We start from the raw sequence: 22,070 nt of genomic DNA, 5'->3' as shown, positions 1-22,070 counted from the left end.
CAGCACAGCTGGACATCAGTTGAGGTAACAACTGCTGCTGCTACTGCTGCTGCTGCTAAGTCACTTCAGTCATGTCCGACTCTGTGCGACCCCATAGGTGGCAGCCCACCAGGCTTCTCTGTCCCTGGGATTCTCCAGGCAAGAATACTAGAGTGGGTTGCCATTTCCTTCTCCAATGCATGCATGCTTGCTAAGTCGCTTCAGTTGTGTCTGACTCTGTGTGACCCTATGGATAGCAGCCCACCGGGCTCCTCTGTCCACAGGATTTTCTAGGTAAGAATACTGGAGTGGGTTGCTATTTCCTTCTCTGAGTTGAGGTAAAGAGGAAGGCAATTCTGAGACATGCTAAGCACCCTAAGCAGATGTGGGAGGGGAGTAGACTCTGACATTTGTCACCACGTAGGAAATACTGGTGGTTTTACCTTTGTTTTACCTCCATTTCCCCCTCTTGCATTGACAGGCAGCTGATTTCCTTGTAGGAATTACTCATTCCTTGTGCAATTGTCAAACTGAGGAAGGTGAAAAGGACTAAAAAGACCCACAATGATATTTTTTAAAAGCCTTTAACTTATGGGTTGTCTGAAACTAGTCTTAATCCTCAGCTTCTAGTTACTTAAGCCAATACTTCACTTTAAAGTCAGTTGGAACTGGTATTTTTTTCTGCCATTTACCTCTAAAGAGATTCTGAACTGGTACGTTACAACATTTTCTTTTGGTTATTAAATGTCATGCTCTTGAATAGTCTATAATCTGAACTTTACAAGGGTCTGCCATTTAAACATGGCAATCCCTCTAAATGTGATGCCTCAATAAACACAAAAACACGGCAAAGGTGAGACTTTTGTTCCAGACGTTGTCCGCAATCCACTCGCCACTCTCTTGTTCTCCTTACCTGTTGCTCTGGACTCTTTCCTCCCTCTGCTCCTCACGCCTTTGCTTTCTGAGTCTGCTTTTTGGTCTCTAATTTGGTGGCATGTTAGTCTTCCTCTCTTTGGTTTATCTCAGTTCTGAACTCTGGATGTATTCATGGAGTGTCTGGGAGACAAACTCTTCCTGCTAATGAGATGCAACAGGTAGGAAGGCCAGAAGTCTCTAAATGGCAGAAGGAAATAAACTGCAAGTGGCAGATATTTTTTTCCTCCCTTCTCTACACAAAATTAAAAGAGGCTTCTTTTAATTCTGTGTGGATGACACCTTGTTCTGCCTGAACCTTTTTCAAACCTTGAGGTAATCAATGCATTTTTCTTACAGAAATGTTTTTCTTAAGTTCTGTTAATGAAACTATGCATTTGCTTTGAAATCTGCCTTTCTTCAAAATGGTTCCACCTAAAGACAAAATTTTTTCTTTTCTCAAACCTTGGCCTGATAACAACTCAACAAACCAGTATTCATGTCAATTGTTTTATGGAAAGGGATGACACACCTCATGTCATCCTGTCTCAAAAATGCATATTGTGGGAGAGGGTCCTGGTGAAACTCCGTTAGCCTTGAGGTGTTTCTCTTATCTGATTAGAAGCTTGCCAACAGACCTGAAATGTCTTGCTAAAAACTAGCAAGGAGGCGGTCTTTCTTCCCCCTTCTGATGTCTATGCCAGACACTTTCTCTATCTCTTTTATACTGTAATAAAACTCCATTACACAAAAAGTTCCGAGTGGTCAAGCCTGGGGCCCTTACATAGGGCCCTAGATGGAAATCCTCTCCTCCGGAGGTCACAAATCCCAGCGTAGTACATGGCTCTCGGCAGCAACCTTTCACTAGTTTTGGCAGCGCTAACAAGGCCCAGTCTTCTCATCGTTGCCCACCTCCCTCTGCCCTGACCATTTCAGGGAACCCCTCCTAAGCAGCAGGATTTCTTCATTGAGTTTTTTAGGTGTGTCACTTTTCCTATGGAAAGATTTCATTAACTTAGAAACATGAAATTTTATAAGGTCAAGGGAGCCTTAGAGTTCACTGTATATGTTTATTATTTTAGTCTAAAGGAATCTACAGTTCAGAGCAATTGTGTGGCTTGCTGAGATCACAAGATAAGTTACAGGTGTCACAAACCACTATGAAGACAGTTTTAGTGCACTTAAAATGTTATATATGTCCTTTAATAATAACATAAACAACACTTGAGTACTAATCAAAAGCAGGGGACTTCTCTGTCTTGTATATGCCTGGAAGTGGATGAGTCATCACTGACAATGGAAGCTCTTTTCTGGTAACAATTTTCAACATTATCTGTACAATGTTCTGGGCTTCCCAAGTGGTTCAGTAGTAGAGAACTCACCCTCCAATGAAGGAGATGTCTTCCCTGGGTCGGGAAGATCCCCTGCAGAAGGGAATGGCTACCCACTTCAGTATTCTTGCCTGGAGAATCCCATGGACAGAGGAGCCTGACAGGCTACAGTCCATGGGGTTGCAAAAGAGTTGGACACAACTGAATGAATAAACAACAATAGGTTTTGACAGGGAAATTTGGTGATGTTTAGAACTGGTTGAAATAATCCAAGCTTTCAAGATAATCTCATTATGACTTCATGACTTGTCTCTTGCTTCCTACTGCTCATATTATTTTCTGCCTAGAACAAGAAGTTTAAAATTAGAAATGATATGGAAGTGTTCATCAGGTAATTATCACCTCTTTGAATTTCTTCCCTTAATATCTAGTCTCTATTCAAGCAGAACTGTTAACTCACCAAAAACACCATTTTCCCCATAATTTATTCATATTTCATTTTACTTTTTGGTTCATTTAAAAGAGGGAATAATATATGAACTAGCTCAGAAGAAAAAAAATATATATATATATATTTCCGGCCATGAGGAAAGTGAGGGGAAAGTGTAAAAACATTTGTAATCCTCTCAAAGTGATTTATGCTCTTTGTGATGGCCTCAAAACTTAAGAATTTTGTGTTTCAAAGTGTTCCACCTGTGTTCTGAATTACATCCCAACCTTTTCTCAGAAACTAAAGATATTTCCTTTCCTGTATCTTTTACCTCTTGCTGTTTATTTGATTCTTCCAATCAGCATTTAAATTGACCAACCTTCTCAAACCTGAAAATCATCACATTTATCAAACAAATAGTAATGGGAGCAAAACACCAAAATTCTCGTCCCTCAATAATTATTGCTTGTCTGCTTTCTTCCATTTACAGCTCAATTTCCTGAAAACTATGTACTCAAGTCCACCTTTTCATCACTTACTTACTTCTCAGTACATTTCTTATCCCCTACTTTCCTGACTTCCTCACCTCACTAAAGTCACCAATGACCTCTATATTATGAACACTATTGAAGCATTTTGTCTGAAGATTACAAGAGCTCTTTATCCACATATTATACCATTGATCAATCTTTCTGAGACATAAAGTTGTTTAGGTTCTCCACTGTATTTCTACAGTTTCTTCTGTTAGGTAGTTAGAATGGGAAAAGAGTTCAGAATGGCAGTGGCTAAAAGACAAGGAAGGGAAAAGCCCATGAAAATAGAACAAAGAAAGGTCTGAGGACCTGAGAGAGGACCTCAGGTAAAACAAACAGCACTCCTGGCTGCCCAATTTATATAGGGCAGGCCCAGGGGGAGGAGAAAAAACATATAAAAAGAAGAGCCAAAGGGCCTGGGGTCTCTCTTCTCTTTGCGTCTTTTGGGTCAGCATGCCCTCAAGCCTTTCCTTTACTTTCTAATTAAAACTGAGCTGTAACACTGGTCCATCACTTCAAATTTTTGTTATGACGAGACAGAACCAAGGAAATTACACACTCCCCTAACACTTCTAAGTCTTCTTTTGCTGGCTAATAATAGATCCATGGTGCTTCAATCATCAGATCAGATCAGATCAGTCGCTCAGTCATGTCCGACTCTTTGCAACCCCATGAATTGCAGCACGCCAGGCCTCCCTGTCCATCACCAACTCCCAGAGTTCACTCAGACTCACGTCCATCGAGTCAGTGATGCCATCCAGCCATCTCATCCTCTGTCGTCCCCTTCTCCTCCTGCCCCCAATCCCTCCCAGCATCAGAGTCTTTTCCAATGAGTCAACTCTTCGCGTGAGGTGGCCAAAGTACTGGAGTTTCAGCTTTAGCATCATTCCTTCCAAAGAAATCCCAGGGCTGATCTCCTTCAGAATAGATACAACAGATCCTCAAATGTTGTTTAAAAATTTAAAGTAGAAACAAAGATTTATTATTATACTTTATGATGCCTTAATTGCCAAGTATCTGTTTTGCAAACAAATTCTTGGTCTAGGGACAGCCATTCTCTATAATTACAGATACACAGTAACACCCAATGTCTTTTGATCAATTCAACCATTTCAAGTCAGATTCATGATATGCCTTACTAACTAAAACACTCATAAATTGAGGATCAAGATGAAAGTTCTTCAAATAATTTCTCATATGAATTTAAAATAATGGTTTAAAAATGATATGAGTAAAATTAGTTTTGAAAAAATAGATAAGATCTAATTTTGGACTCCCGATTTGGGATGGGATAACTATTTTTTTCTCCACAGAAAATTTTCTTTATTTCTCTTTCTGTGGTAACACATGCTGCCCCTGTGGACCTAGAGGAAGGATAACTGACCTAAGCTTGAGTAATCATACATTATGATCCCCCTTATCCCCAAGGTCACTTTTAGTTATCCAAATGATGGTAATTATCCCAATTCCTGGTATTAATGTCCCTTTATCGTTTCCTCCCCTTGAAACTGTAATGTGCTTCTGACCATTGCTCGCTTGCTGCGTCACTTCAGTGGTGTCTGACTCTGTGTGACCCCATGGACTGCAGCCTACCAGGCTTCTCCATCCATGGGATTTTCCGGGCAACAGTACTGGAGTGGGGTGCCATTGCCTTCTCCATTCTGACCATTAGACTATGCCAAATTGATAGGATGTCACTTCCATGATTACTTTAGGTAAGATAACTTCCATCTTGCTAGAAAACTCTGTATTGATTCTCTCCATTGCTGGCATTGATGAGTAAGCCACACATGGCAGGGCCCACATGGCAAGGAAATGACAGCATCTTTCAGAAAGACAATGAGAAACTGAGAGCTTCCGTCCACCAACAGACTTCAAGGAAGTGAATCCAGCCAAATGCACTGTGATCTTTACAAAGTGAATCCTTCACCTCTTGTGCTATCACATGGCAGCACTGCCCTGGTCACAAGAGAAGAATGTCTGTTTACAAGAGAAGATATTAAATTCCATAATAAAATGCATAATTGACAAGTGGAGAAATGAAATACAAAGGGTAGAAGGAAAAAGAGAGAAGAAAGAATTTGGTAACTCTAAAAACCTAAGCACCTGCTCCCGACACTATGATCCTCCTAGTTGCTTTTGTTTCTGTTTCCCTTTTGTTGCTTCTGCGACAGACTTTCTCAGCATTTTTCCCATTTCCTAAATTAATCAATTTACTATACTGCTGACATTAGTTTGAACTGAGTTTCTCTTGAAACCAAAATAATACTAAACGTTGGTGATGAGCTAATGAAGAAAAAATAAGATGATAAGCATCCAGATTTTATAACTCTTCTCAAAGTTACTATATTTATGTGAAGTCAGAAAGCCTTACTGTTCCCTTAAGTACAAGTTTTTGCCCAAGAAATTTCGCCACTTATCACTGTGTGAATCAGATGAGTTTTTATCCAACTTCTCTATACTTCTGTTTTCTTTTCAGAAAATGGAGATAATATTACTTAACAGGGTTACTATTAGATTAAAATTAGTACACACCAATATCAGAAACAAAACAAGAACTAAATAAGTATTAGCTGGTATTATTATAAACTCTATCCCCTCCAAGAACACAAAAAATGTGATTCTCTCCATGGGAAGCATGCAACTTACTGAAGATTAGCATTGTGATGTCTATTATTTTTCCATCCTTTGGGATAAACTGTGGGCAAGTGACATAAGGTCTTTCCACTGGACCTGAGACTCAGGTCAGAGTGAAAAGACAGTGAAAATGAAAGTCGCTCAGTCGTGTCCAACTGTGACCCCATGGACTACACAGTCCATGCAATTCTCCAGGCCAGAATACTGCAGTGGGTAGCATTTTCCTTCTCCAGGGGATCTTCCCAACCCAGGGATCAATCCCAGGTCTCTTGCAGGCCAGAACAGAGTAGAAGACATACAAATTTGCATGTTTAATAAGCACCATTTTCTACACAGAAGAATAGTGTTTATGATTTGAAGACTTCCACATAAAGCTCCTTGAGGTTGAGGGTAGAAACTAATATATCGTGAACACATAAGGCTACATATTGAATAGCTTCACTTGCTTAAATAAAACATTTCTCAGTAAATGCTTTGTCCTATATATATTTAGTAAGTGGAAAAGTTAGAGGCAGAGGGAATGTGGGGGACAAAAAAAGAAAATGAGAGAACAGAGAAATTAATCTTTGCTGAATTTCATCCAAAGGTGTTTCAGTTCTCAGTTCAGTTCAGTCACTCAGTCATGTCCAACTCTTTGCAACCCCATGAATCACAGCACACCAGGCCTCCCTGTCCATCATCAACTGCTGGAGTCTACCCAAACCCATGTCCGTTGAGTCAGTGATGCCATCCAATGGCTTCATCCTCTGTTATCCCCTTCTCCTCCGGCCTTCAATCTTTCCCAGCATCAGGGTCTTTTCAAATGAGTCAGCTCTTCGCATCAGGTGGACAAAGTATTGGAGTTTCACCTTCAACATCAGTCCTTCCAGTGAACACCCAGGACTGATCTCCTTTAGGATGGACTGGTTGGATCTCCTTGTAGTCCAAGGGACTCTCAAGAGACTTCTCCAACACCACAGTTCAAAAGCATCAATTCTTCGGCGCTCAGCTTTCTTTATAGTCCGACTCTCACATCCATACTTGACTACTGGAAAAACCATAACCTTGACTAGATGGACCAAGAGTGTTTATCTATCTACAAACCTTCCAACCTCTCTGAGATGGGTATGATGACAATCAATTATGTTTGCCCTGCTGTTCCTATTTAATAAGGATTTCATTGATATATAACCATTTACATGAAAAACATTTAACTAAAAACAACCTTGTAAAAATTCATCTGGAAGAAAATATTTACTTTCCAACTAGTTTTACTTTAGCAGGCCAGAATAATCCTAATACCAGAACCTGACAAAGAAATTGCCAAATGTATTTGTGCAGGCATGTATATTAAAATACTACTAAGATTGCTGAGAGAAATATCAATAACCTCGATATGCAGATGACACCACCCTTATGGCAGAAAGTGAAGAGGAGCAAAAGAGCCTCTTGATTAAAGTTAAAGAGAGTGAAAAGGATGGCTTAAAGCTCAACATTCAGAAAACTAAGATCATGGCATCTGGTCCCATCACTTCATGGGAAGTAGTTGGGAAACCGTGGAAACAGTGTCCGACTTTATTTTTCTGGGCTCCAAAATCACTGCAGATGGTGACTGTAGCCATGAAATTAAAAGATGCTTACTCCTTGGAAGGAAAGTTATGACCAACCTAGATAGCCTATTAAAAAGCAGAGACATTACTTTTCCAACAAAGGTCCATCTAGTCAAGGCTATGGTTTTTCCATTGGTCATGTATGGATGTGAGACTTGGACTGTGAAGAAAGCTGAGTACCAAAGAATTGATGCTTTTGAAGTGTGGTGTTGGAGAAGACTCTTGAGAGTCCCTTAAACTGCAAGGAGATCCAACAAGTCCATTCTAAAGGAGATCAGTCCTGGATGTTCACTGGAAGGACTGATTCTGAAGCTGAAACTCCAGTACTTTGGCCACCTCATGCGAAGAGTTGACTCATTGGAAAAGACCCTGATGCTGGGAGGGATTGGGGGCAGGAGTAGAAGGGAATGACAGAGGATGAGATGGCTGGATAGCATCACTGAGTTTGAGTAGACTCTGGGAGCTGGTGATGGACAGGGAGGCCTGGCGTGCTACAATTCATGGGGTCACAAAGAGTTGGACACAACTGAGCAACTGAACTGAACTGAACAGATCCATATACTTCATAAACTGAGAAAAAATAAGAAAATATGGTGAAACAATCCAACAATATATACAAAGTTTAATACACCATGACTAAATAGGATCTATACCAAAGATTCAGCTTGGTTTAATTTTCAAAAATTAATCAATACAATTAACCATATTAAAAAAAGGAAGAAGGGAATTCCTTGGTGGTCCAGTGGTTAGGACTCCATAATTCTACTGCAAGGGGTCTAGCTTTGATCCCTAGTCATGGAACTAAGCCACATGGCCAAAAAAATTAAAAATAAGGATAAATAAAAATAGGAAGAAAAACATACATTCATTTCAGTAGAACCAGACAGATCAGTTAAAATTCAGTATCTATTTATTATTATAATTGTCAACACACTGGAAACAGAATGGAGCTTCCTTAATCTGATAAAGAGTATCTATGAAAAATAAGGAATATGTCAAGGCTGTATATTGTCACCCTGCTTATCTAACTTATATGCAGAGTATACATGAGAAACGCTACCTGGATGAAGCTCAAGCTGGAATTAAGATCACCGGGAGAAATATTAATAACCTCAGATATGCAGATGACACCACCCTTAAGGCAGAAAGTGAAGAAGAACTAAAGAGCCTCTTGATGAAAGTGAAAGAGAAGAGTGAAAAAGTTGGCTTAAAACTCAACATTCAGACAACTAAGATCATGGCATCTGGTGGCACCACTTCATGGCAAATAGATGGAGAAACAGCAGAAACAGTGACAAGACTATATTTTGGGGCTCCAAAATCACTGAAGAAGGTGACTGCAGCCATGAAGTTAAATGATGCTTACTCCTTGGGAGAAAAGTTATAACCAACCTAGACAGCATATTAAAAAGCACAGACATTACTTTGCCAACAAAGGTCCATCTAGTTAAACCTATGATTTTTCCAGTAATCATGTATGGATGTGAGAGTTGGGACTATAAAGAAAGCTGAGTGCTGAAGATTTGATGCTTTTAAACTGTGGTGTTGGAGAAGACTCTTGAGAGTCTCTTGGACTGCAAGGAGATCCAGCCAGTCCATCATAAAGGAAATCAGACCTGAATATGCACTGGAAGGACCAATGTTGAAGCTGAAATTCCAATACTTTGACCACCTGATGTGAATAGCTGACTCATTTGAAAAGACCCTGATGCTGGGAAAGATTGAAGGCTGGAGGAGAAGGGGATAACAGAGGATGAGGCCATTGGATGGCATCACCGACTCAATGGACATGAGTTTGAGTAAACCCCAGGAGTTGCTGATGGATAGGGAGGCCTGGTGTGTTGCTGTCCATGGGGTCGCAAAGAGTCAGACACGACTGAGTGACAGAACTGAACTGATGAAAAAATCTGTAACCAGTGTTATGTGTGTGCTTTTTAAGTCGCTCAGTCATGTCCAATTCTTTGCCATCCACTGGGCTGCAGCCCACCAGACTCCTCTGTCCATGGAATTCTCCAGGCAAAAATACTGGAGTGGGTTGCTGTGTCCTCCTCCAGGGCATCTTCCCAATCCAGGGATGGAAACTGCATCTCTTAAGTCACCTACATTGGCAGGCAGATTCTTTACCACCAGTGCCACCTGGGAAGCCCTACCAATGTTATATATAATGGTAAAATACTCAGCTCTTTCTCTATAGTCTGGAAAAAGACAAGGATGATGCTCTCTTCTATAAACTTTCATTAACATTGTACTGGAGGCCCAGCTATTGCAATAGGGCAATAAAATAAAATGAATATAAATACTGAAAATGAAGGACTGCCATGCCTATTTCCAGAGAACATAATTGTTTATGTAGAAAATATTAAATTATCTATAAAACAAGCAGTAGAAGTAACAAATAAATTTAGCAAGTTTGAAGACTGCATAGTATATAACACATATATATGGAATTTAAAAAGATGGTAATGGTGATCCTATATGCAAGGCAGCAAAAGAGACACAGATGTAAAGAACAGACTTTTTGGACTCTGTGGGAGAAGGTGAGGGTGGGATGATTTGAGATAATAGCATTGAAACATGTATATTACCATATGTAAAACAGATGACCAGTGCAAGTTCAATACTTGAAGCAGGGCGCTCAAAGCCGGTGTTCTGGGACAAACTAGGATGGAGTGGGGAGGGAGGTGGCTGGGGGGTTCAGGATGGCAGGACACATGTGCACCCGTGGCTGATTAATGTTGATGTATGGCAAAAGCCATCACAATATTGTAAAGTAATTATCCTCCAATTAAAATAAATTAATTACTTAAAAAAATATGCATACCCTGGGGCCAAACTTGAGTCTCCTGCATTGTGGGCAGATTCTTTACTATCTGTGCCACCAGGAAAGCCTACAGTGGAATGCTACTCATCTATAAAAAGGAAAAATTAGTGACTCAGGGGATGTTTTAAAAGATGTATTCATCTGTCAAACTCACTGAATTCTTTAAATGGATACAGTTTATTGTAGGCCATAAAACTGATTAAAAAAAAAAACTTTTTAATTAGTTTCTTTAAATGGGTTGTGATTTGAGTTCTCAGATTTCTCCAAAAATATTGTCAGATAAATGGCCTGTTGGACCATTAAAACTCTAAAACACTTAATTTGCAATATTATGCTTTAAATACAAAGGAGGTTTGCATGCTAAGTGGCTTCAGCTGTGTCTGATTCTTTGTGACCCTATGGATTGTAGCTCTCCAGGCTCCTATGTCCATGGGATTCTCCAGGCAAGAATACTGGACTGGGTTTCTACATCCTCCTCAGGGGCTCTTCCCGACCCAGGATTGAACCCACATCTCCTGCATTGCAGGAGGATTCTTTACACACTGAGCCACCTGGGAAGCCCACAAAGGACCTGCTACCAAATAAATTAAAAGTGAGAGAATTTTTCATTAGCAAACTTTCTCTATAAGAAATATCAAAGGAAGTCTTTCAGGATGAAATGAAAAGACATTAGACAGTAACTCAAATCCACATGTAAAATGAAGAGCACCAGTAGAAGTTAATATATGCTGCTGCTGCTAAGTCACTTCAGTCGTGTCTGACTCTGTGTGACCCCATGGACGGCAGCACACCAGCCTCCCCCGTCCCTGGGATTCTCCAGGCAAGAACACTGGAGTGGGTTGCCATTTCCTTCTCCAATGCATGAAAGTGAAAAGTGAAAGTGAAGTCGCTCAGTCGTGTCTGACTCTTAGCGACCCCATGGACTGCAGCCTACCAGGCTCCTCCATCCATGGGATTTGCCAGGCAAGAGTACTGGAGTGGGGCACCATTGCCTTCTCCGAGTTAATACATAGGTAAATGTAAAATAAAGTTCAATGTATATTTTATAACTCTTTGTTCCCTCAATCTGATTTAAAAGATAACTGTTTATCAAACTGTTTTGATTGACTTATGCTGTATCAATATGTAAATTGTTAGTATAAAGAGTAAGGAAGTATGGAGCAAAGCTTCTGTATGACATTAAAATTAAGTTGGTATGGACCTACATCACACTCAACAGTGAAAAGCTTAAAGCCTTCTTCTAAACATGGGAACAAGACAAGAATGCCCACTCTCACCACTTCTATTGCACACAGTACTGAAAATCTTAGCCACAGCAATCAGACAGGGAAAAGAAATAAAAGGCATATAAGTTGGAAGGGAAGAAATAAAACTGTCTCTATTTGCAGATGACATGATACTTTATAGAGAAAACTTTAAAGTCTCCACCCAAAAGATATTAGAGCTACTAAATGAATTCAGCAAAGTTGAAAATACAAGATTAATATACAGAAATGTGCTACTTTTCTATACTCTAATAATGAACAATCAAAAAGAAAGTAAAAAATAATCCAGTTTAAAATCACATCAAAAAGAATAAAATACCTAGGAATAAACTTAACCAAGTAGTTGTAGGACCTATGCTCATAGAAGTGTAAAATACTGATGAAGGAAACTGAAAATGATGTAAAAAATAGAAAACGATCTCACATTCTTCCATTGGAAGAATATTGTTAAAATTGCCATACTACCCAAAGCAATCTACATATTAATGCATGACATCTTTCCCATAACATTTTTCATAGGAGTAGAACAAATATACCTAAAATGTACATGGAACCACCACAGATCCTGAGTTGCCAAAGCAGTCTTGTGAAAAAAACAACAAAGCTGAAGCTTATCACCTGCCCAGATCTCAGACTATACTACAAAGCTACAGTAAGCAAAACAGCATGGTACTGATACATAAACTGATGGAACAGACTAGAAAGCCCAAAAATAAACCTACATACCTATGGTCAACTAATCTATGACAAAGGAGGCAAGAATATACAATGGAGAAAAGACAGTCTCTTCAATAAGTGGTGTTGGGAAAACTGGACAGGTATATGTAAAAGAATGAGATTAAGAAATTTCCTCATACCATGTACAACAATAAACTCAAAATGAATTAAAGACCTAAATGTAAGACATGACACCATAAAACTCTTAGAAGAAAACAAAGGCAGGACATTTTATGACATAAACCATACTAATATTTTTTTATTCTATCCCTTAAGGCAAAATAAATAAGAGTAAAAAAAATTTAAATGGGACCTAATTACATTTTAAAGCTTTGGTACGGAAAAGGAAACCAATGAAAAAATGAAAAGACAACCTTCAGAACAGGAGAAAATATTTGTAAATGATGATTGAAAGGGGGTTAATATCTCAAGTATATAAATTAGCTCATACAACACACATACAACTCAATATCAAAAAACAAACAACCCAATCAGAAAATGGGCAGAAGAACTGCATAGATATTTTTCCAAAGATGACATACAGTCACATAAAAAGATGCTCCATGTCTCTACTTATTAGAGAAATGCACATAAACACAATAAAATATCACTTCATGCCTGTCAGAGTGGCTATCATCAAAAAATATATATACAAATAACAAATATTGGATAGGATATGGAGAAAAAAGGAACATGCATATACTGTTGGGAATATAAAAAAAACATAAGCTTACTCTATGCTATCCATAAGAAACATTCTTTAGATTGAAAGACACAAATAGGGTACAATTAATAAGATGATATTGTAAACAATACTCAAAAGAGTGAGAGTGACCATACTAACATGAAACAAAGTAGACTTTTAGATAAAAATTGTTACTAGAATAAAGGCAAAGAATGACAAATTAAAATGATAAAATAATCAATACACAAGAAAGGCATAATACCTTTTTAAAATACATGCACTTACCAACAGAGTCCCAAAATACATGAAGCACACAGTGACAGCACTAAATGGAAAAAAATTCAATTTAATACTAATACCTGGAGACTTCAATATCAAACTTTCAATAATGTGTAGAAAAACTAGACAGAAGATAAGCAAGGAACTACCACTGAACACCAACTAGACCTAATAGACACCCAATCAACAAGGGAAGAATAAACATTCTTCTCCAGTATACACAGAACACTGTACGGGGCAGACCATCTATTAGGTCAGAAAACTAAGTTAAACAATTTTAAAGAACTGAAATGATGACCAAGTATGTTCTCCAGCCACAATGGAACGAAACTAGAATTACCTAAAGAAATATGGGAAACTCACAAATAAGCGGAATTAAACAATATATATTTTAATAAACAATGATCAAAAAGATATCACAAGAGAATTTAGAAAATGCTTTATTTATTTTCCATTATGGTTTTTCATAAGATATTGATTACAGTTCCTTGTGCTATAGAGTAGAACCTTATTGTTTATTTTATATGTAGTAGTTTGTATCTGCTAATCCCAAACTCCTATTTCTCCTCTACCCCATTCCCACTTTGGTAACCATAAGTTTGTTTTCTATATCTGTGAGTTTGATTCCGTTTCATAAATAAGTTCATTTGTGTCATATTTCAGGTTTTACATATAAGCGATATCATATTTGTGTTTCTTTTTCTGACTTACTCCACTTTTGTATGATAATTTCTCTAGGTCCATCCCAGTTGCTGCAGATGGCATTATTTCATTCATTTTTATGGCTGAGTAGTATTCCATAGTACATATGCGTGTGTGTGTGGTGTATACACACCACATCTTCTTTATTCATTCATCTGCTGATGGACATTTAGGTTGTTTCCATGTCTTGGCTATTGTAAATAGTGCTGCTATAAACACTGAAGTGCAAGTGTATTTTTAAATTATAGTTTTCTCAGGATATATTCCCAAGAGTGGGACTGCTGCACATGACAATCCTATTTTTAGTTTAGAGAAAACTCCATACTATTTACCATAGTGTTTGCACCAATTTACATTCCCACCAACACTGTAGGAAATTCTCTTTTTGTCATACCCTCTCCAACATTTGTGGCTCAACATTCCTAACCCTTCAGTTCATTCAGTCCCTCAATTGTGTCCACCTCTCTGCAGGTGGACACAACTGACTGCAGACTGCCAGGTGGACCCCACAGACTGCAGCATGCCAGGCCTGCCTGTTCATCACCAACTCCCAGAGTTTACTCAAACTCATGTCCATTGAGTTAGTGATGCCATCCAACCATCTCATCCTCTGTCGTCCCTTCTCCTCCCACCTTCAGTCTTTCCCAGAATCAGGGTCTTTTCAAATGAGTCAGTTCTTCACATCAGGTCGCCAAAGTATTGGAGTTTTCAGCTTCAACATCAGTCCTTCCAAGTGCATATTCAGAGCTGATTTCCTTTAGGATGGACTGGTTGGATCTCCTTGCAGTCCAAGGGACTCTCAAGAGTCCTCTCCAACACCACAGTTCAAAAGCATCAATTCTTTGGCGCTCAGCTTTCTTTATAGTCCAACTCCTCACATCCATACCTGACTACTGGAAAAACCATAGCTTTGACTAGATGCACCTTTGTTGGCAAAGTAATGTCTGTGCTTTTTAATATGCTGTCTAGGTTGGTCATAACTTTTCTTTCAAGGAGCAAGCGTCTTTTAAATTCATGGCTGTAATCACCATCTGCAATGATTTTGGAGGCCCCCAAAATAAAGTCTGTCACTGGTTCCATTGTTTCCCTGTCTATTTGCCATGAAGTGATGCGACCAGATAGATGCCTTGATCTTAAGTTTTCTGAATGTTGAGTTTTAAGCCAACTTTTTCACTTTCCTCTTTCACTTTCATCAAGAGGCTCTTTAGTTCTTCTTCACTTTCTGCCATAAGCGTGGTGTCATCTGTATATCTGAGGTTATTGATATTTCTCCCGGCAATCTTGATTCCAGCTTGTGCTTCATCCAGCCCAGCGTTTCTTATGATGCACTCTGCGTGTAAGTTAAATAAGCAGGGTGGCAATATACAACCTTGACACACTCCTTTTCCTATTTGGAACCAGTCTGTTGTTCCATGTCCAGTTCTAACTGTTGCTTCCTGACCAGCGTATAGGTTTCTCAAGAGGCAGGTCAGGTGGTCTGGTACTCCCATCTCTTTCAGAATTTTCCACAGTTTATTGTGATTATTAGTTGGCCATAAGAAGAACAAAGTTCTTACACAATCCTAGAAAATGGATGAACCTTGAAATCATATGCTAAAAGAATGAATCCAAACACAAAAGGCTACAATTATATGGTTCTATTTATATAAAGTGTTTAGAATAAGCAGAACCATAGAGACAAAAAGTAGAAAAGTGTTTGCCAGGGACTGGGGTTTAGGAGGATAAAGAATACTGCCAATGACTATGGGACTTTGGAGGGTGATGATGAAAATATTCTGGAATTGATAATATTAATTGATACATTATTATTTGTTGAACAAACATTAAATGATTATATTAGTGGATACAAAACTTTGTGAATATACTGAAAGCCACTGACTATACACTTACAAAGGCAAAGTGTCACCCCATCCCTTTTATTTTAAATAACATATTAATATCTTAATACAGCAGTCATATTTTTGCATCCTTAATCTTAAAAAGGCAACCCAAATAGATGAGCTTTATATTCTACAAAGCCTAGGTTTGTCCTTATTTAGTATATAAAAAACAATCAGTAAATACTGGGTGAATATTTTAAAGAATAAATTAATATTTCTGTATTATGTATCAAATAATATTTCTGTATTATGTATCAAGGACATTCTTTTCCAGGATTTTATATATTACTGAATTTATTTGGAAACCAATGATTACTGAAACAACTGTTTGTTTGTTTTTTTTTTCTTTTTCCCAAATAAGAACTTCACGATGTAACTCTGCTTTAAAAAATTACTTAAGATTTAGGTCAGTGATGAAGTAACCACATAAGAAGCTCTGAAAGGAAAAGTAGAGAAAATAACCAAATGTTTTCCACTTGTGTGGGTGGCAGAGGTAAGGTTAGAGTGTCCAGATTTTCCTTCTCAGGCTATTATCCAGCTACTCCTACTTTTAAAAAAGAGTAATTTGATAGTTATAAAAATGACAAAAGTTGTAATGCAGTGAAACCTGGATGATTATTTGAGAAGCTTATTATTAAGGAAAAGCAATAGGAAAAAAATAAAGATTTTTGTATTAACAGTTCTGTCAATATTATTTATTCTTTTCCTACCTCAATGAAAAAACGTTTAGTGACTCCCTAGGCTCTGAAATAGACTTGCTCCCCAAGAATGTTTAGTCAGATCAGATAAAATGTACTCCCAGTTCTTATCCCCAAACCTCTTCCTGAACTAGCTACTGGCACTTATTTCAGTCAATATTATTGCGTTCCCTTATTGCTGACCTTAAGATCTTGCTATTTCTCATTTTGAAAAGGAATATAAAATGATCATTATATAAGGGAGCATTATGCAAAATTCTCATTTTTTAAAAATCTTTGTTGAGAATACCTCTACTGTCCTGTGAGATGAGGATGTCCTGGGAAACAGGTCACAGGGATTATTATCTAGACCAGATCTGATCATAGCAACTCTAGGCTTTGCTATCTGTGTGCCTAGTCGCTTAGTAATGTCCTACCTAATCTGTGCAACCCTTGGGAATGTAGCCTGCCAGGCTCCTCTGTCCACGGGAATTTTCTGGCAAGAATACTGGAGTGGGCTGCCATTTTCCTTCTCCAGGTGGTCTTTCCGACCCAGGGATTGAACCCATGTCTCCTGTGTCTTCTGCACTGCAGGCAGATTCTTTACCCACTGAGCCATCAGGCTTTGCTATATATTCATAAATTCATTCATAAATCAAGTTATGAGTCTGAGTGCAGAAAAGGTTCAGAAACTCTGTACAAGGAAGAATCAGGCATCATAGAAGCTTTTGGTCCACTGCCTTACTTAACTCAGCTAGTCCATCACCAGGTACATCTTTTACCAAAGGTCAATACAAGAAGCATAAGTGAAGTAATCCAGGTTCTCTGCTAACTGCCTTTTTCTCTGAATGCCTAGTATTTCTGGGCATCTGATCCATGCCTGTACCCCCAAGCCCATGGGGACACACACGTGTGTGCTCAGTTGTGTCTGACTCTGGGTGATCCCTTGGACTGTACCCCCTAGACTCCTCTGTCCATGGAATTTTCCAGGCAAGAATACAAAAGTGGGTTGCCATTTCCTCCTCCAGAAGATCTTCCCGACCTAGGGATTCAATCTGTATCTCTTGCATCTCCTGCATTGGCAGACAGATTCTTTACCACTGGTAACATCTGAGAAGCCCATGGGAAGTAATTATTAAATGCTGGTTAAACAAGGGATTGCCTATTTTGCCTATAAAAACTCTAATCAGAACTGCATTAACATATTTCTAAGAAACTGAGTGAAATAACAAATGTGAAATCCTCTGGTCCAAGACCTACATCATGACAAGCCTGAACTGGATGTTTCAGAGTTTAAGAAAAAGTGATTTTTTTCTAGTTTTATTGAGATATAATTGGTATACAAAAACTGCACATAATTAATGCATACAATTGGTGAGATTTGACATATGTAAACCCTCGTGGTACAATCACCACAGTCCAGATAATAATTATATTCATCATCCCCAAAAGTTTCCTGTGTCTCTTTTTTGTTTATTGTTTGTGTGTGTGTCTTTTCAATAAGAATAGTTAACATGAGATCTGCTGCTGCTGCTAAGTCACGTCAGTCATGTCCGACTCTATGCGACCCCATAGACGGCAGCCCACCAGGCTCCCCCGTCCCTGGGATTCTCCAGGCAAGAACACTGGAGTGGGTTGCCATTTCCTTCTCCAATAACAGGAGATCTACCCTCAATAAAATTTTAAGTATATAACATTTCATTGTTAACTACAGGCACAATGTTGTACAGTGGGTATCTGAAACTTACTCACTTGGTATAACTTGACTTTATATCCATTGAACCACTCCTCATGTCCTCCTATTCCCATCCCATGATAATCACCGCTCTACTATATACCTCTATAACTTTGACCATTTTAGATGCTTCATGTAAGTGGAAACATTCAGTAGTTGTCCTGTGACTGACAATTTACTTAGCATAATGACTTCCAGGTCCATCAACAGATGAATGTATGAAGAAAAAGTGGTGTATACACACAATGGAATATTATTCAGGCTTTAAAAAGAAGAAACCCTGCTATCCGTGACAATATGAATGCACTGGTAAGATCATGTAATTTAAATGTTTTAAAAATTCTTCAATAACATATCAAACAAGCAAACAATGAATATCAAACAAACTGAAGTATTAAACAAACTGAAACTTAAATGGTAATCAAAATAAATTCAAGAGGAAGGATTTTTTTGCTCTAAATAATAAGAAATAGAACGAGTTTTACATATGACTATAGAGGATATTTTGATATAACTGGGTCTTTATTTCTTCTTTTCCACCTTTTATTTTTTCTTTTCTTTCTTTCTGTTTTTCTTCATTCCATCCATCCATCCTTCCTTTTTTTCTACAGGATCATTTGATACTGGCTTCTTACTTATATAATTAATTTGTCAAAATACCTACTGAATATACTAAAGAGGGAACAAAATAAGGAATCTAACACATTAGGAATTCTAATGGGATGAAGAAAATAAAAACAGGAATTCTACCTAAGGAACTGTGACATAGACTTTTCTTAGGAATGAATAATAAAACCTAATAAATATTCAGTTCAGTTCAGTTCAGTTCAGTCGCTCAGTCATGTCCGACTCTTTGCGACCCCATGAATCGCAGCATACCAGGCCTCCCTGTCCAACACTAACTCCCGGAGTTCACTCAGACTCACGTCCATTGAGTCAGTGATGCCATCCAGACATCTCATCCTCTGTCGTCCCCTTCTCCTCCTGCCCCCAATCCCTCCCAGCATCAGGGTCTTTTTCAGTGAGACAACTCTTCGCATGAGGTGGCCAAAGTACTGGAGTTTCAGCTTTAGTATCATTCCTTCCAAAGAAATCCCAGGGCTGATCTCCTTCAGAATGGACTGGAGTATTAGATACAACAATTTGTCCTGATGTCAATTCTCACCAACAGTTATATTCGGTTGAGAATTTAAAATTTGGTCAAAACTTGTTAAGAGCAATCTGAATTTAGTGTTTTGAAGAAAGCAACAAGGAAAACAAGACATATAAAAGTTCCTTAAAGAATGTATTTCTTAAGTATTATGAAACCTCTAATAAAGACAGTGAAAGAAGAATGAATGAATAAAAGTGAAAGTTATGAAAAGTGAAAGGAATGAAAGTGAAAGAAGAAACTGTTTAATTCACTGCATAAGACATTGGGGCATAATATTTAACCTCTACTTAAAATGACAATGTGAAAAACAAAGTTTATGAAAAAGTCATACATTAACGGGCTTCTTAGAAATTCATTTCTGAAATGTATCTAGTTTGAATTTTAATTTCTAATTTCACATTGCAGAAATGTAATGGACTCAAATGCTTCCTATACCCTGCAGGTAAAAATTTTACGTTTAAATATTTTTATTCTTCAGTAAATTACCAAACCACAATTTAATGTAAACTTGAGAGACATAATCATTTCTAGAAATGAAAACAATGATCTCTAAACTGAGAGCTATGGGATTTGGGTGGATTATTCAAAAGCTTAGACTTAACTATGAAGGTTAACAAGTGAAAACTAAATCTAAAAGGCTTATGCTAGCTTTCTAAAATTTTGAATTGAAACTTTTTCACGAAAAAATTTAAAGGTTACAGGAATTTATGCCTAAAATAATTCTCTGGAATAGAGCTTGGAAACCAGATTTAGCAGCTAGGAAAAAAGGAAAAAACCGCTCTATGTTGCCAAATGAAATAGAAATGGTTATTAAAAACAAAAAGCTGATGCTTGAAAATTTCCTTTCCTAATTAAACATTTAAATATTTCTCAAACCAAACCTCTAAATCCTGAATGGATTACAAAATGAAATTTGCATTTATTATTTCCTACTGAGCATTGTTCCTAGAGATAAATAGATTGGCTAACTTTTAATTCCAAAGAAAGCATTTTTACTTCAGCAAATCTTTAGTTGTGCAAATTTTTCCAACTTCTCATTGAGATATGATCCTTATGTCCTGAAAAACATGAATAAATTTATGCTTAAAAATGTACATCTTCTATTAATATGAATCTTGGAGACAGTATATTTTCTCAATGTTATTATTTACCCCAAAATACCTAATGACAGCATATTGTAAAGATCAAGTGTAATCATATACTTTTTTATCTTAATATTTCCTGCACTGTTACATTTCAATCTTGCTTTTAACAAGAATGATTCCATGTTTGGAATGAAAAGACCATGTAAGTAGGGTTACGTCTGTTCAAACACAGGCCAGTATTTATTTAACAGTGATATTAAAAGTTACCATTAGTTGTGTGCTAAATTTTTACAAACTTTATTTTTCATTTAATCTTCACACATACACAAAAAATATGGCTATGAGGGAATGAGAGTCACAAGTCAGTGGCAAGAGATGAGGGACTTAAGAGACTGCTTTTTGTTTAGGAGACACTTGTTTAAAAGCTCATAGGACTTAGGATGTATAATCAGGCATACAGGAAGTCACTCCCATCCTAGAGGAGAATGTACCATAATTTTTGGAGCCTCTCAGGGACCTAAGGCCACAAATCAACCAATTTTCTCACATTCACAAGTGTGGCAAGCCCCTCCAAGAGAAGATCTTATCTTAACATGAAAGGAAGAGGAGGCGACATAAAAGAAAAAAAATTAAAATTTTACCAGTCTCTTAAAGGCTGTGTTGGCCCAGGATAGTTTAAAATCTCCAGGGCCCCAGCTACAAGGGGAGTCCACACCCACTGCCAACCATTCCCCACAGGCCTCCACCAGGTGCCTGAGAGGAAGACTGGAGGCAAGAGCAAGGCAAAGCATTGGGTGTGTCAGCTGTGCAGATGAGCAACACTGCCAAGATTAGAGGGGGAAGTGGGGGAACCAAAAGAAGCCTATCTGACCTTGGGCCCTGACAGTTCCAAGCAGTCACTTGACCACAGGCTTGAATGCTACTGGCACTGTGGACACCTCCAGTACAAATGGAAAACCACTTGCTCTTGAAGGAAGAGCAAGAAACCTACAACTGCCAGACTTGATAATGAAATGCCTTACTACACAAAGCAAGATTTAATGCAATCCCTATCACATTACCCATGACATTTTTCATAGAAATAGAACAAATAATCCTAAAATGTATATGTAACAGCAAAAGACCCAGAATTGCTGAAGCAAACCAGAGGAAAGAGAACTAAGCTAGAAATAGAACTCTCCCAGGCTTCAAACAATATTACAAATCTATGGTAATCAAAACAGCATGGTATTTGGCACAAAAGACACACAGACTGATGGAACAGAATAGAGAAGCCAGAAATAAACTCACAGACCTACAATTAATCTTCAACAAAGGAGAGAAGCATACACATAGAAAAAAGACAGTCTCTTCAGCAAGTGATGACGGGAAAACTGGACAACCTCATGTAAATCAATGAAATTAGAACATTCTCTCACACTATATACAAAAATAGACTCAAAATGGTTTAGAGACTTTAATGTAAGATATGATACCGTGAAACTCCTGGAAGAGAACATAGGCAAAACATTCTCTGGCATATATCATAGTAATGTTTTCCTAGATCACTCTTCTAAGGCAAAAGAAATAAAAGCAAAAATAAATAAATGAGATCTAACCAAGCTTATAAGCTTTTGCCAGCAGAGGAAACCACAAAGTGAAAAAACAACCTGTGGAATGC

The sequence above is a fragment of the Bos indicus x Bos taurus genome, chromosome 14 (genome assembly GCF_003369695.1).
Source record: "Bos indicus x Bos taurus breed Angus x Brahman F1 hybrid chromosome 14, Bos_hybrid_MaternalHap_v2.0, whole genome shotgun sequence".
In the NCBI taxonomy this organism is placed as follows: Eukaryota; Metazoa; Chordata; class Mammalia; order Artiodactyla; family Bovidae; genus Bos; species Bos indicus x Bos taurus.
This window is presented reverse-complemented; position numbering follows the sequence as displayed.